Genomic DNA, 14102 nt, shown 5'->3' on the forward strand with positions numbered 1-14102 from the left:
TGGAGAAGGCTGTCGATCGTGTCGTAGAGCTCGAGGGCCAATTCGATGGAAGGAACGTTACGAAGTTCCTGGATGCATATAAGAGGGAGATGAATCAAAGGGACGTGTCCGAGGCACGTCAAATCGCAAGCTTCAAGAGAGTTGTCTCCAACAACATCCAAAGACGCGTCATCGAGCTTCAAGAAGGTAAGACAACATGGTCTGAGTTCGAGAAAACGATACTAGCGGAGTTCGTGACTGAAGACTCAACGAGGATGACTCGACATGCCCTGATGAAGTGGATAGAGAAGAAGAATAAGAAGATGAGCGTCTCGAGGGTGTACGACGAATTCGACCAGATGTTTAGTCGTCTCCCCAATACGGACCAAGTGTTGCTTGAAGAGGACAAGACTTTGTACTTCTTGAAGGCCGTGGACATAAAGGATAGACGGGAGTTGGGGACTCTTCTTGAAGATGATACCCAAGCAAATGGGCTCGTAGCGGACTGGATCGCGGTGAAGCGGGCATGCAATAGGCTCGACAAGCGTCGCCAATGGGTTGATGACACCGACATGACGGGACCGACTACCACGGAGAAAGCAAGACCGCCGAAAGTAGCTGAGCCGCTGAGACAAAGTAACGTGGAAGAAAAGAAGATTGATGACGACATCATCGAAGAGCTAGCGAAGAAGTTCGAGAAGGTCACGCTAGCCAACATGAATCGTCGGGGCCCTAAAGGAAAAGAACCCTTTAGATGCGTGTGGTGCGATAGCATGGACCACATGAGAAGGGATTGTGCGAGCCTTCGAGAGGCGATTCGACAAAATATCGTATACATAGAGGACAACATGATCTGCTCAAGCGAGACTAGAAGACCCCTACGGGTGAATTTCGGAAGAGGAGGAATGAAGAAATCTATGGAGGATGCCGATGCGACTCATGTGGATGCGATGCACTATGCTGCGTCGGCCGGAATAAGAGTCGGGAAAGACAAGACTGAAGCTGCTAGAGCGGGAGCAAAGTTTTGGACTTCCGTTCTCGAATATGAGAAGAAGGGAAAAGTCACATCGAACGAGGTAGAGCTTGCGGACCGAAACGTGCAAAGCATAACCGGGTGGTCGGATCCGGTGGACAACAACACCATACTCGCAGAGGTGATGTGCGACAACCACGAGGTGTTCGTCGAAGAAAAGAGAAAGAGAATAGAAGAGCAAGGCCCATCTAAAAGACATGAAACAAGGAACGCGAAAAAGAAGGACGGTGCGGAGACGAGTCGACCTTTACAAACGGAGGAACGAGAATCAAGCCGAAAAGGGGAGCTGAGCATACGAGTTGAAGAAACGGTGCGGCCTGTGAAGGTTGGTGTCGAAGATCCCGCTCGGAGGACAAGGACTATACCTTTCTATAAGCTAAGGTCGGACATAGAGCAGACGACGGACCTAAAGAAGATTCTCGAAGAACGAGTTCTTGATAGCCACATAACTTTGTCCTTGAGGGAATTGCTTGGCATTACGAAGAAGGAGTTCCATGACACGATCGTGGACCTTGTAAAGAGAAAGAGACAACAATCGGACGAAGAAGAAGAGAAGCCGCAAAAAGCAAAAACGAATGCCATAACGATGGCAAGAGACGAAATCGATGAAGATATGGTGGACAGCCACTACACTCGACCTCATTGGGCACGAGCGACAACGGAGACGCCGGTGAAGATCGGGGAGAAGAAAGAGACCGTGGTAGCCTTGATTGACCACGGCTCGGAGATCAACCTCATGTCAACCGACTTCTACAAAAAGGGAAGATGGCCAATCAATACAAACCACGGATGGAAGATTCGCGCGGCAACAAAGTCTACGGAGGACTTGTACGGAGCTTGTCCCAATGTCAAAGTCACGATCGGGGATGTGGAGATGGATCAACACTTCTTCGTACAAGAATCGGCGTTGCATCCTATCATCCTAGGGCAACCTTATATCACATCATCTCGGATGGAGACCAAAGTGTTCGATAATGGAGCAGCCTTCGCACGAATAAAGAGTCTTGACAACCAAAGATCGGTCCAATTCCTAACAGTGCGAGCCAATCATGAAAGGAATCGAGATAGTCTCGGAGGCGAATCCTCGGATTTTTAGAGCGGACTATTGAAGCATGGGGCACAAATAGTCCGAGTAATCACAAGACCCCACAAGAAAGAAGAATGCGTGGATTGCAAGGAGAAGCCACATGTGTCACACCTAGTGGCGCATGTAAACTAGTACTACCCGACAAGAAGCACAAGCGCCGGATACAAGAATTCGAGAAGATGCTGAAAGAAGAGAACATAATAGAAGAAGGAGAGTTCGTGACTCATATTATGGAAGAAGCCTCATTTAACGACACCATCGGCGAAATCGAGGACGTCGTGGACTTGAGCTATCTTCACAACCAACGCGTGATTTCGGTTAACTCCGTCAACATGTACGCTATCATCGATGAATACCGTCGTGGCATCTCGATGAAGGAAGCTGACATCAACACGAAATATAAAACGGTGGATAAGAAGATCAAGCCAGTTGCGGTTCCGTTACCGGAAGATAGCTGGCAAAAGATGAAGGAAGTCGCTAACGATCCAAGCTTAAGAGATCCGAAGAAGATAGGTCATGACTTCACCAAAGAGACGAAGGGGAAGCTACGAGTTGGAAAGGAGGATTTCCTTCTCCCTGAAGAGGAGCGAATGTTTCGCGATATGCTTGAGAGACATGGGAAGGCTTTCGCATTCTTCCCACGAGAAATCGGATGCGCCGACCCAAAGGTTATAGAGCCAATGGTGATCTTCACGGTGCCTCATGTGCCTTGGAATTTGAAACCAATACCGGTTCCGAGAGCACACCTTCCGAAGCTGATCGAGCTCTTAAAGGAGAAGGTGAGTATGGGAATTCGAGAACCGTCGAATGCTCCTTATTCCAATAGGTGGTTCACGGTGCCGAAGAAGAATGGATCATTGCGATTCATCCAAGATCTTCAACCCGTCAACAAGGTGACAATTCGAAATGCCGGAATCGGTCCGAGCGTGGACGAATTTGCCGAAGCGTTTGCGGGCCGGTCCATCTACTCCATTGGCGATCTCTACTCTGGATATGACCAATTCCAATTGGCGATCGACAGTCGGGACATTACAACCATGAGGACTCCGATCGGGCTTGTGCGGATGTGTACCTTACCCCAAGGCGCAACGAACTCGGTAGCTCATATGGTGAATGCCATGAATAAAGTCTTGAAGGATTGCATTCCGGACATCACGATGCCATTCTTGGATGATATTCCGATAAAAGGATGTTCGGATGAGGAGAAAGATGAATCGAAAGATAAGGAAGGTTGTAGAAAGTTCGTTGCGGATCATATGAAAGATTGCGAGAAGGTGCTTCAAAGGCTCGAAGATGCGAATTTGACATTTTCGGGAGAAAAATCCGCATTCGGGCAACCGGAGATCTTGGTGGTAGGTCACTTGTGTGGAGCATATGGCCGGAAACCCTCGCCATCCAAAGTGAACGCAATACAAGACATGAAAGAAGAATGTGAAAACCAAACGGAGGTTCGAAGGTTCCTTGGAGCGTGCGCGTTTTATCATATATGGATTCCTCACTACGCTCATGTCGCCGAACCATTATATGGACTACTAAAGAAAAGAATAAAGTTCGAATGGCGAGACGAGCACACAAAGGCGATGCGAAGATTAAAGAAATTGCTTCTTGAAGCTCCGGCACTAAGGAAGGCCGACTATGCCGAAGGGAAGCCAATTTACGTGACCGTAGATACGAGCCCAACCGGAATCGGGTGGGTCATCAATCAAGAAGGTGAAGATAATGCGCGATATGGCGTCCGGTTCGGAGCAAAGGTTTTCAGCGAACGGCAACAAAGATATGCCCAAGTCAAGCGAGAACTTTGGGGTATTGTGTCGGCAGTGAAGACGGACAAAGATTACCTGATCGGGTCAGAAGTGATAATAGAGACAGATTGTCTCCGAATTCTCGGAATGGTCTCGGGATGTGCGACCCCAGATCTTGCTATGCTAAGGTGGATCGCCTACATCAAGTCTTTAAACCCAGAGATCCGTCACATTGCAGGGAAGAAGAACGCCATGGCTGACATGCTGTCAAGGGCAAGATTTTCAAATGAAAGTAACATGGTTTCGAAAGATGAAGATGTCGCCCTCGACTTCTTCAAGATGGCTCGATTGTCGGCGGAAGACCAGGACATGCAAACCCTCCACGCCTTCAACGAGAACGAGTACGAAGGAGAGTGGTTACTCATCGGTAGATTCCTAAGAACATTGACGACAGATGCTTCGTTGACAAAGGAGGAGGCCCTACGAATCCGAAAGAAAGCTTATCGATACTTCTTGAAGGGAGGATTCCTTTGGCGACATCCAAAAATAAGGACAGGAATACCACGTCGAGTGGTGGTAAAGAAAGAAGAGCAAGAGACGCTGATGACCGAATTCCACGAGAGTGCTTGGGCAGGTCATAGAGGAACATGGGCGACGTTCGAAAAATTGAAGGAGAAGTACGGGTGGCCAAGCATGTACAAAGATGTACTCCATTTCGTGTCCACATGTGAAACTTGCCAAATATATTCAAATATACGTCATCGTGATGAGTTAAAACCGACATACCCACTCACCATTCACTTCAAATGGATGGTGGATCTGGTCTTGATGCCAATGGGAGTGGGACAAATGAAGTACTTAGCGCTCGCAAGGGAAGACTTGACAAATCAAGTGGAAGGACGAGCCTTGACAAATAAGACGACTTCAGCCATTTGTAAATTTTTACTTGAAGATGTTGTTTGCCGATATGGATGTGTAGGGAAGATAGTGGCCGACCGAGGGGAGTTGGACGCGCACGAAGCGACGGAGCTCTTCGAAAGACTAGGTGTGAAGCTCTCCCTCACGACTGCCTACAATCCGGAAGCAAATGGGAAGATCGAGCGAGGGCATGGACCTATCGTTAAAGCCATCGTACGGGCATGCAACCGTCGAGTCGGGAATTGGCCACGACTATTACCATATGCCTTGTGGGCCGATAGAACGACACATAGCTCGGTGATAGGGTATATGCCGACGGAGCTTATGTATGGACAAAAGCCGATTATGCCCATCGAAAGGACGATCGCCTCATGGGTAGCGATACCGTGGGAGAACGAGATGAGCCGAGAAGAGTTATTAGCGGCGCGGATAAGGCAACTTGAAAGAAGACCTGAAGATTTAGAAAAAGCGCGAAAGATGATGAAGGCAGCCCGAGTAAAGAACAAAGTTCGGTTCGACAACACGCATCGACTTCGTCCCAAGAAGATTGAAGAAGGGGATTGGATTTTGGTTTACGACAGCACCCTTGACAATCAACATAGTACAACAAGGAAGTTCGCAAGAAGATGGTTCGGGCCGTATGTGGTGACAAGTGCCAACGATAATGCCACATACCACCTTGCGGAACTAGACGGATCAAGGTTGGCCGTACCCATTGCGGGAAAAAGAGTAAAGCTTTTCAAGAAAAGACAAGACAAGGATCCTGACCTCGATTACCTCGACGATGAACATAATAGGCCGGATGAAAATGAAGACATGGAGGAATCTAATTGATCATTGTAGCCGAAATCTCACTGCTTCTCTTCTTGGCACGTACCGGAGGACGTGCGGTTTGGTGGGGGTGGATGTCGTGAAGATTTTCGGCAATAGTGTGAAAATCCTATAAAACGTACGAAATCGAGTATGAATCACATAGTGCAATAATTGTGAAGAGTATGAATCACATAGTGCAATAATTGTGAAGATAACATTTTAAATAGATTTAATATCTAAGTACAAAATGATGGAGGTTTCGAATGCACTTTATTACACGAGAAACGGACAACTAAATGTCAAGATATGAGGGTATAAAGTTTGTAAAAGGAAAGGAGAAAATTGTGAGATATCCCACATAGGCACGACAAATACAGCTCTCATCATATATAAGGTGGAGCAAAAGATATTATCTTTGTGTCTATGTGTGGAGCATAAAGAGTTCAAGGTAACTTGAACTAAGAGTGGAGGTGGGCTAGCTACTCGTAAAGGGTTTTGGCCAACCAAAACCGGACCGGCGATGGAGCCGATGATCCGACGACATCCGGCACCGGTAACCGACGGCAACCGGCGGCGGCACCGGCATCCGGCGTCATAAATAAATATATAAATATATATACATATTTACATATACAAGGAGGGCAAGTAAGGATTCGAACCTTGCACCTCCAAGTTAGTAGTCAAATGGCTTACCATTAAGCCATGGTATTTAGTTGAAATTATATTTCTATCATTGTACTTTTACATGTAAATTCTCATACATGAGAGCTAAAATGAGTGACATGGTTGGCATGCACCACATGTAATACTTAAGCGCCAAATGGCAAACATGCAATTTATGCATGTCTTGTACCCTCACATGCATGAGAGCATCTATAAAATAGGGAAGGGGGACCTTTCGTAGGTCCGTAGTGCTTTCTATTTCCGTCCCCAGTCGGTATCCGCCCTTCCTGGGGTTATCTTGCGAGCTGGGCCCGCCGGCATCGTTCCGTCATTGCCCGAATCGGGTCTCGTACCGTTGTGAAGGCCCGGCCGCTCCGGCTTTCCCCACTCGTTTGTCTTCTACCAGAGCCTCGTAGTTCTGGCAGGCGGCTTCTACAAAGCCCGTCTTCTCCTCGACCGGATCGCTCCACCCGGTTATTTCCCGAACCCGTCTCTCAGCGCAGTCTGTTTCATCCTTCTTCAACCGTGCGCCGGCAAGACCTTCCAGCATCGCCGACCAGAATCCGTCTTTGCCCTGCTTTCGGGCCTCGCTGCCCCCGACCCGAATGCCGGCTGACGCCGAGTAGTGGATGGCCTCCACGTGTCGGGCCGCTGCCTCTTCCATCAGTCTCTTCATACCTCCTCGTCCGTCGTTTCGGTTTTGGGCCCTTCTGGTGTCGCCGGCGTCCACCCGGCCTTCCCACAGGTACACCACCCGGTTCCTCAACGCTTCTGCGAAATCGCCGCAGTCCTTCCGGATGTGGCCGACCTCGTCGCACCACATGCACCTGTTCCCTACTGCCGGCCGTCGGTCACGAGCCGGTTCGCCGCCTTCCCTTCGAGTCTGGGCGATCTGGAGATCCTTTATCGCCCGCGTCAACTCCTCCAGCGCTGCTCCTCCGGACGAGCCACTGACCATGCCGGTCGAAGCCGGGCCGGTTTCGAGCCATTCCCGAGTTTCTTCCCTCCGCCCTTGCGGTGCCGGTTCAAGCCTCCTTGCTGTGACAGACCCCGCACCGGCCGCCCCGTTATCAACCCATTCTCGCCGTTTGTCGAAACGGCCACAGACTCTCTTAACCGCTGCGCAGTCGGTCGTCAGCCCGTCTTCGGTTTCCAGCAAGTAGCCGACTTGATCCCGGTCCCGCTCGTCCACCGTCTTGACGAACAGCAGGACCCGGCTCGTATCTAGAATGGTTCGGTCAAGCGCCGAAAGGCACGCAAAGCGTTCTTCGAACTCCCGGAGGAGTGCCGACGCGTTTCTTCCCTTGCCGGGGGACTCCACCCATTCCATGAAGTCTCATTTCGAAAGCCGGTGCGCGTCGTCCAGCCCGTATTTTTCCAGGAGTCGGCCTTCGAACTCCTCCCAGGTACGGCTCTCCGCCCGCACCTCGAGCACCTCCGCATGGATGCTCGGCATCGCCACTCGAGGAAACCCGGCAAGACGCCTCTCTTCCGGAATGTCCCACATCAGCATTTCTGCCCGGTAGGACGCCAAATACTTCGTGGCATCCTTTCCGCCGAACCGGCTGATCGTACCGACGACCGCCTCAATGGCTCTGTCGAGGGCGCCGGAGCCCTCGCGTGCGCTCAATATCCGATCCACGGCCGAAGCCATGGCCTCTGCAAGATCCGACCCTTTCATCTTCTGCTCTTCTGCCGCCTCTTTCACGTCGGGTTCATGTTGTAAACGGTTGCAAACGGAGCACAAGGAACGAACAGATGAGCTCCGGCAAGCAGTTGATCGGACCGCAACCGCATTCGCCAAGGAACAAGCGGAAACCAGAAGACGGTTGGAAGAGGCGGAGAAGGTTCGGACAGAGCTCCTCAGGCAACAGCAGGCGGAAAAAGAAAGAGCGGCGGAGGTACTGCAGAGGCTGCAAACGACATATCAAGGGCAGCTGACGCGCTACAGAGAGCAGGCGGAGGATATGGCTAATCTCATCAAGCAGTTGAAGGAGGAGCGACAAGTTGTGGAAAGCAGAGCACAAATGGGAGCAAGTCGCATCCAGGACATCATGCGGGCCTGGTTGAACCAGACCAAGAGCTTGATTGACAACGGTTCCGTCAAATGGTGGACCAAGTGGGCCACGAACGCGGCGGAACTCCAATTGCTCCGGGCCGACGTAGAGAACCGGCGGAAGGAGGGAGATGATTGCTATATGCTGACTTCCGAAGACTTCACCGGCATAAGAGATGAGCTGGCCGAGGACTTTCAAGCCTTGGCAGACGACCAGCTAGGGCAAGTCCGGCAACTTGTAGCTCAGCTGGACGACGACAGGCTGGAGGCGCAGATCCAGTTTGAAAGCTACGAGAGGTCCCGGATCCGGGAAGAGAAAGCACGAGAACCGGTTACGGTCAACCTCAGTGATGAGGAACCGTTATTGGAAGGAGACCGGACCGGAAGCAGTCAAACGGAGATGCCGGAGTCAGAGAGACAAACGGAGCAGCCGGAGTCAGAGAAACAAACGGAGCAGCAGCAACAAGCAGAGCAGCCGGAGCAGCCTCAGTCCCAACCGCAACCACAGCAGCAGCAACAAGCACAGCCGCAGCAACCACAACCGGAAGAACAAGTGGAAATTCTGGAACAAAGTAATTTGGACAATTTGGGTGAACAATGAAGGGGCCAAGAAGGGTTCGACGTACAAGGTACTGTCCCACGGGCGTGCCATGTGTTACCGGCCGGCAAGGAGTCCAAAAATACGGAGTGAAGGAATTAATTAAGTATGGTTGTAATAAGCATAGTGTGGACGGACGGACTGGAAACGGTATGCCGTCTTCACAGACATGTCTATTTCACCGAGTCTTTCTCCGAGACAGTGCCCAGATCGTTACGCCTTTCGTGCGGGTCGGATTTCCAGATCCGGACGGATCCCGAATAGGTGCGAGAGGCACCGTTTTGTACTAAGGGCCGGAAACTTATTTAAAGGCCCGGACCCCATTGTAATCACGGCGGATAATTAATAGAGCTTATGATGTTTATACTTCTGTCTTGATTTCCGTTCTGTAATTACTGTTATATCTTACGCGTGTAATTAACTAAAGCACTCTAATCGTGTAACCTATGAAAGTCGTTGTAATCGTTGAATCTTAATCCTATGCCGTAATCACCCTTTGGTGAAGTGTCTCCGTGACACCTTGTGTTAGGCCTTGTCCGGTCAGTGAATAACAGTTCACCAAGATGTCGAGGTATTCCTCGCGGATGCGTGGAATGAGGTGGAACCTCGGGGGTCCTGTACCAAAGAGCAAGAGAGGAGGGGAAGAATCCCTCTACGTGCGAGCGTAGATCCACAGGGACACGGCCCTTCGACGCAAAGACGCAAGTGGGACAGTGACACAGAAAGACACGAATGTATGTATGTATTGACAAGACAAACAACAAGAACACGAAGACAACAAAACACGAAGTCGGTTACAACCGAACAGGCCGGCGAACAGATGTCGATACCTGCTCGTAAATGCACAGAGAGGAAGTAGTAGGTTGGAGGTGCTGCCGGAAGCGCGAGCCTCCCGAAACCTGCACAGAAGGAAGCTATGGCGTTTGCAACCAGAAAGAGAGAGAGAGAAGCCTTCGCACGCAAACCGACAGCACTTCGTCCTCGACTCTCCGCGATCCTCCGCCCCTCCTCGTCTCCCTCCTTTTATAGGCAAGGAAGGAGCCGTTTCCCCTTTACTCCCTACCTACCGAATCTACCTAGGATCTCCTATGTACAACTTAAGGCGCACGTGCATGAAGAGTCGGTTTCTACGCTCCGGTGCACCGATTCCGCTCGTGGACGGTTTTCTTCACGACAACGTTGTCATAGGTTGCTCAGCTCCTGTCGGAGTTGAAGCTTTCTAGCTGTAGTGCTTGCAGCGAAAATCTTCTTTGATTTCCCCAAGAATCTTTCGGCTTTTTTGCATCCCGAATGTAGCTTAGGAGTTGTTCGGCCCACAAAAGACACGAAGCAGTACAGTACTCTGCTTGCCGACTATTCCCATGCCGGGAAATCTTTGTGTGTCGATTCGGGTGATGTGTCATTTGCTCCGTCGACATAGCTCCAGTAACTGTGCCCGAGCAGGTACTGGTGCATCTTGTAGGACCAAAACGCATAGTTGTTTCTGTCGAGCTTCTCGGTAGGAAGCGAGTTGGCCATCCCTCTATCCATTTTGTTCTTTTTTTTTTCTTCTTAGTTAGTTTTCTTTTCAAGCTATGTTGGTTGCAGAGGTTCTCAACCCTCGAGCTCTGATACCATGTGAAAGATTATGTGCGGAAGCAATAGAAAACCGAACACAAAAAACAGGCAGGTTTAATGGAGAGCTTGAATATACACAGTACATGGGAGAGACAGAGAGAACACACAAAACTCTATTCCAAAACAATACTCTAAAATGATGTACATAGGATGTGCTCAGAGAGCACTTTTATACAAGTCTATACGGACTGATAGAAGTACTGACACGTATTTCAATGCTCATAATTGAGCTCTACACTAACTCCCAAAATATATTCCTACGCGGAATATCTTTCTAACGGCCTCGCGGTTTACGCACCGGTCCGGCCTAACCGATCGGCCCCAACCGATCCGGTTCTCGACTTGCACAGACGATTCGGCCAATGTTGAGCCTGTATCTCAACAGATCTCTTGTGGGGAAAAGGCAAATGCTTTCCCGTGCCACTTCAACAGAGTTGATCGGAATCACTATGTTGAGTTGCAGTTTCGATTCGATGACTTTCTCCATTTCCCCATCAAATGATATTATCTCCATGTACCTGTTTATTGCCTCTTCCTCATTCATAATCCCGATTTCTCTAAGTTTTTACTATAAGATTTCTATTTTAATATCTCCTCCGTTAATGGTTCTAAATTTACACATTCCATTTTCAAGAAACAAGACTTCCTTTTCATTAATGGGGTGACAACTTTTATTACATTGACTGGAAACATAATAAGATGTCTTGGACTATTGTTGTCCCTCTCCCTAATAGCTCGAATTAAAAATCCTCCCTATATTCTTTCCCTAACCTATGCCTATTTCTCTCATGGTTTGGTCGCACGGTGAGGAATTAAACCAAGCTTGTCCCATCCTGACTTCCTATCCACGCATAGGCCGAGCCAAAACATTATCAAGTACTTTTGTCTCCATCTGGGATGTTGTAATGTAAGGATTGCCAAGGATGACAAGATGTGACCCTTACCTTAACGTTATTTTAGGCCCCATGAAGCTCTTCCATCGCCCTTCTAGTTGCTCGAGTCTTCCACCCATGCCTAGTATTAATGGGCCTACAACCTTTCTGATAGAAGTCAAGCGACATGAGCTTGATCTCCGAGCCATGATCAATCAACGTCACCACTGGATCTCGGTAGTGGTTCTAGCCCAATGTGGCATTACAAAATGGCTATCCATAAATTCTTTTTCAATTTCGAGACCTTCCTTTGTGATAGCACTCGTTGAGACATTTGCCGGTTTGGCTCCTTCTTCAGTTGTTGTCAATCTCATCGTTTTCATTAAGTCTCCTTCTCTGCAATTCCCAGGATTTCCCATAGTGTGAACTCGATTCGGCTATCCAGGATCCTTTCTTCCATCACACACTTAAACTTGGTGGTTTGCTCTATTTCTTATTGGAGCTTGAATGTTTGATTTATTTTTTCTTTCCCTTTTTCAAACATTGTCCGAGATAGTGATGACTCTTCTCTTCTTTGAACAATTTCCCTCATTTCATGCTTCTTTGAAGAGTCTTCTTGGTCATCTGGTCTTTTTCGTTTCTCTTCATCTAGGATGTTGTAGTTTTGACACATGGACTCCACGAAGCTAGACTTCTCCTCCACGGGGTCCTCCCATCCCATCATTGCTTGGACTCTTTGTTGCGCTTTGAACGCCTCGTTCATGCAGAGATTCCCTTTCCTAAATTGGTTCAATATGATCGGCCAAAACTCTCCTACTTGAGACTCTCCGCCTCTCGTCTCGTGTCCAGCTTGGGGGTCTCAGACCAAAGATCTGGTGGGAGTAGGAAGGTCGTCCTAATATTTTCGTCGGATCGGTGTCCAGATGGGTTCTCGGATGTTGGACAGCTAGCACACGGGTTCGGAGATTAGTTTGCTCTGGACCGGTTTTTGGATAATGAGCAACAAGCACGTGGCTTGGGACTCAGTTAAATGTGAGCAACAAACGGAGATGCACGCACAACACAGAGAACGCAACCGGATACAACAAAACGAAATAGATTATAACTAGGGAAGAATACAACCGGACTGGGCTAGTAACAGAGCTTGGGCGCCCTCGAAACACGTACACACACAGAAACACGGAATGATGAACCTGTGGTTGGGAGCTCACGGGCTTCCTGAGCAAGCAAAGGCTTCACCTTCTACTTTGGATCAGTATAGGGCTCAAGGCCAAACAGAGATGAGAGAGACGAGAGGAGCTCGGCGCTCGGCGCTCAAACCGACAACACTTCCTCCTCCCCAAAGGTGGATCCCTAAAAAGGTCTCCAACCTCCCCTTTTATAGAACAAGGGGAGGTTGTTAAATCATCAATAAAGACAGTCTCTTTCTATCCTACCCGATTCTCTCCTTGATCTCCTCCCTCAATCACCATTATTCCTTTAAGTGTGCGACCATAAAGTACCTGTCACTCAACTATTCACATATATTTGTACATGTCACTTTATTTGTGTGCATCCGTGCACACACCCGTTCACGCACATCCGGTTTCTTCTATCTCTATGGCCGGAATCCGTCACGACATCCACCCCCACCAAACCGCACATCCTCTTGAATGTGCCAAGTTGTGAAATGGTGGGGATTCTGGCTATTCTCTATTTCATCTCCAATCCGTCGTCGGTCCGGTCTTCATCCGACACCTCGCCCTCACTAGCACTTCCGTCTTGGATCTCTGGATCCGGTTCCGTTGCATGTCGTTCCTTGAAGGCCTTTATCCATTTCCCCGCAACCGGTACCGCCATCCTCATCCCGTTGAGCTTCGCAAGGTGGTAGGTCACATTCTCATTCGTGCTCATCGCCATGTAAGGCCCAATCCATCATTGCACAAACATCCAAGTCGACTGGTGATGATTGTCGAGATTGCTATCATAGAGCAGCACCTAGTCGCCTTCCTCAATCTTCTTCAGCCGGAGCCGGTGTGTCCGGTCAAATAGGCCCTTGTTCTTCTTCCGTGCCATCAACAGTTTTGCCTTTGCTTGTTCCACATCCTTCAGCTCTACCGGCATGATAGGTTTCTATCCGAACATAAGTTCCGCCTGCATGTACCCAATTACCGAACTATGCGTAGTTTGGTCGGCCCATAGTGTGTAAGGTTGGAGCCTCGGCTAGTTTCCCACTCGACCATCACATGCTCGTACTAGCGCTTTAACGATCGGTTCGTGCCCGCGTTCGACCTTCCCATTGGCTTCTGGGTTGTACGTCGTGGTGAGTGAAAGATTTATCCCTAGTTGGTTGAACAACTCCTCAGCTTCTAGCGCGTCCAACTCCCCTTGGTCGGTCATGAGTTTACCCACACACCCGTACTAGCAAATTAGATCTTCAACAAGGAACCGGAAAACCGCGGTATTCGTTTGGTTCGTTAGGGCTCGGCCTTCTACCTAGTTCATCAATTCTTCTCTCGTGAGCACTAGGTACAACATCTGTCCTACCCCGTCGGCATCATCACAAAATCGACCATCCACTTGAAGCGATTGGTTGGCAGGTAGGTCGGGTGCCTCTCATCACGTTGTCGGATACCGGAATGCATCTAAAAGCTTTCGTATACTACCCATACATCTCCTTCAGCTTCTTGAATGTGGCCCACCTTCCCCGGTGTCTAGACCAAGGGCTCTTCATGGAATTCCGAA

Source organism: Azolla caroliniana, unplaced genomic scaffold, assembly GCF_043228905.1.
Source record: "Azolla caroliniana isolate FFs.n. ecotype wild unplaced genomic scaffold, voAzoCaro1.0.p SCAF_1, whole genome shotgun sequence".
Classification (NCBI taxonomy): domain Eukaryota; kingdom Viridiplantae; phylum Streptophyta; class Polypodiopsida; order Salviniales; family Salviniaceae; genus Azolla; species Azolla caroliniana.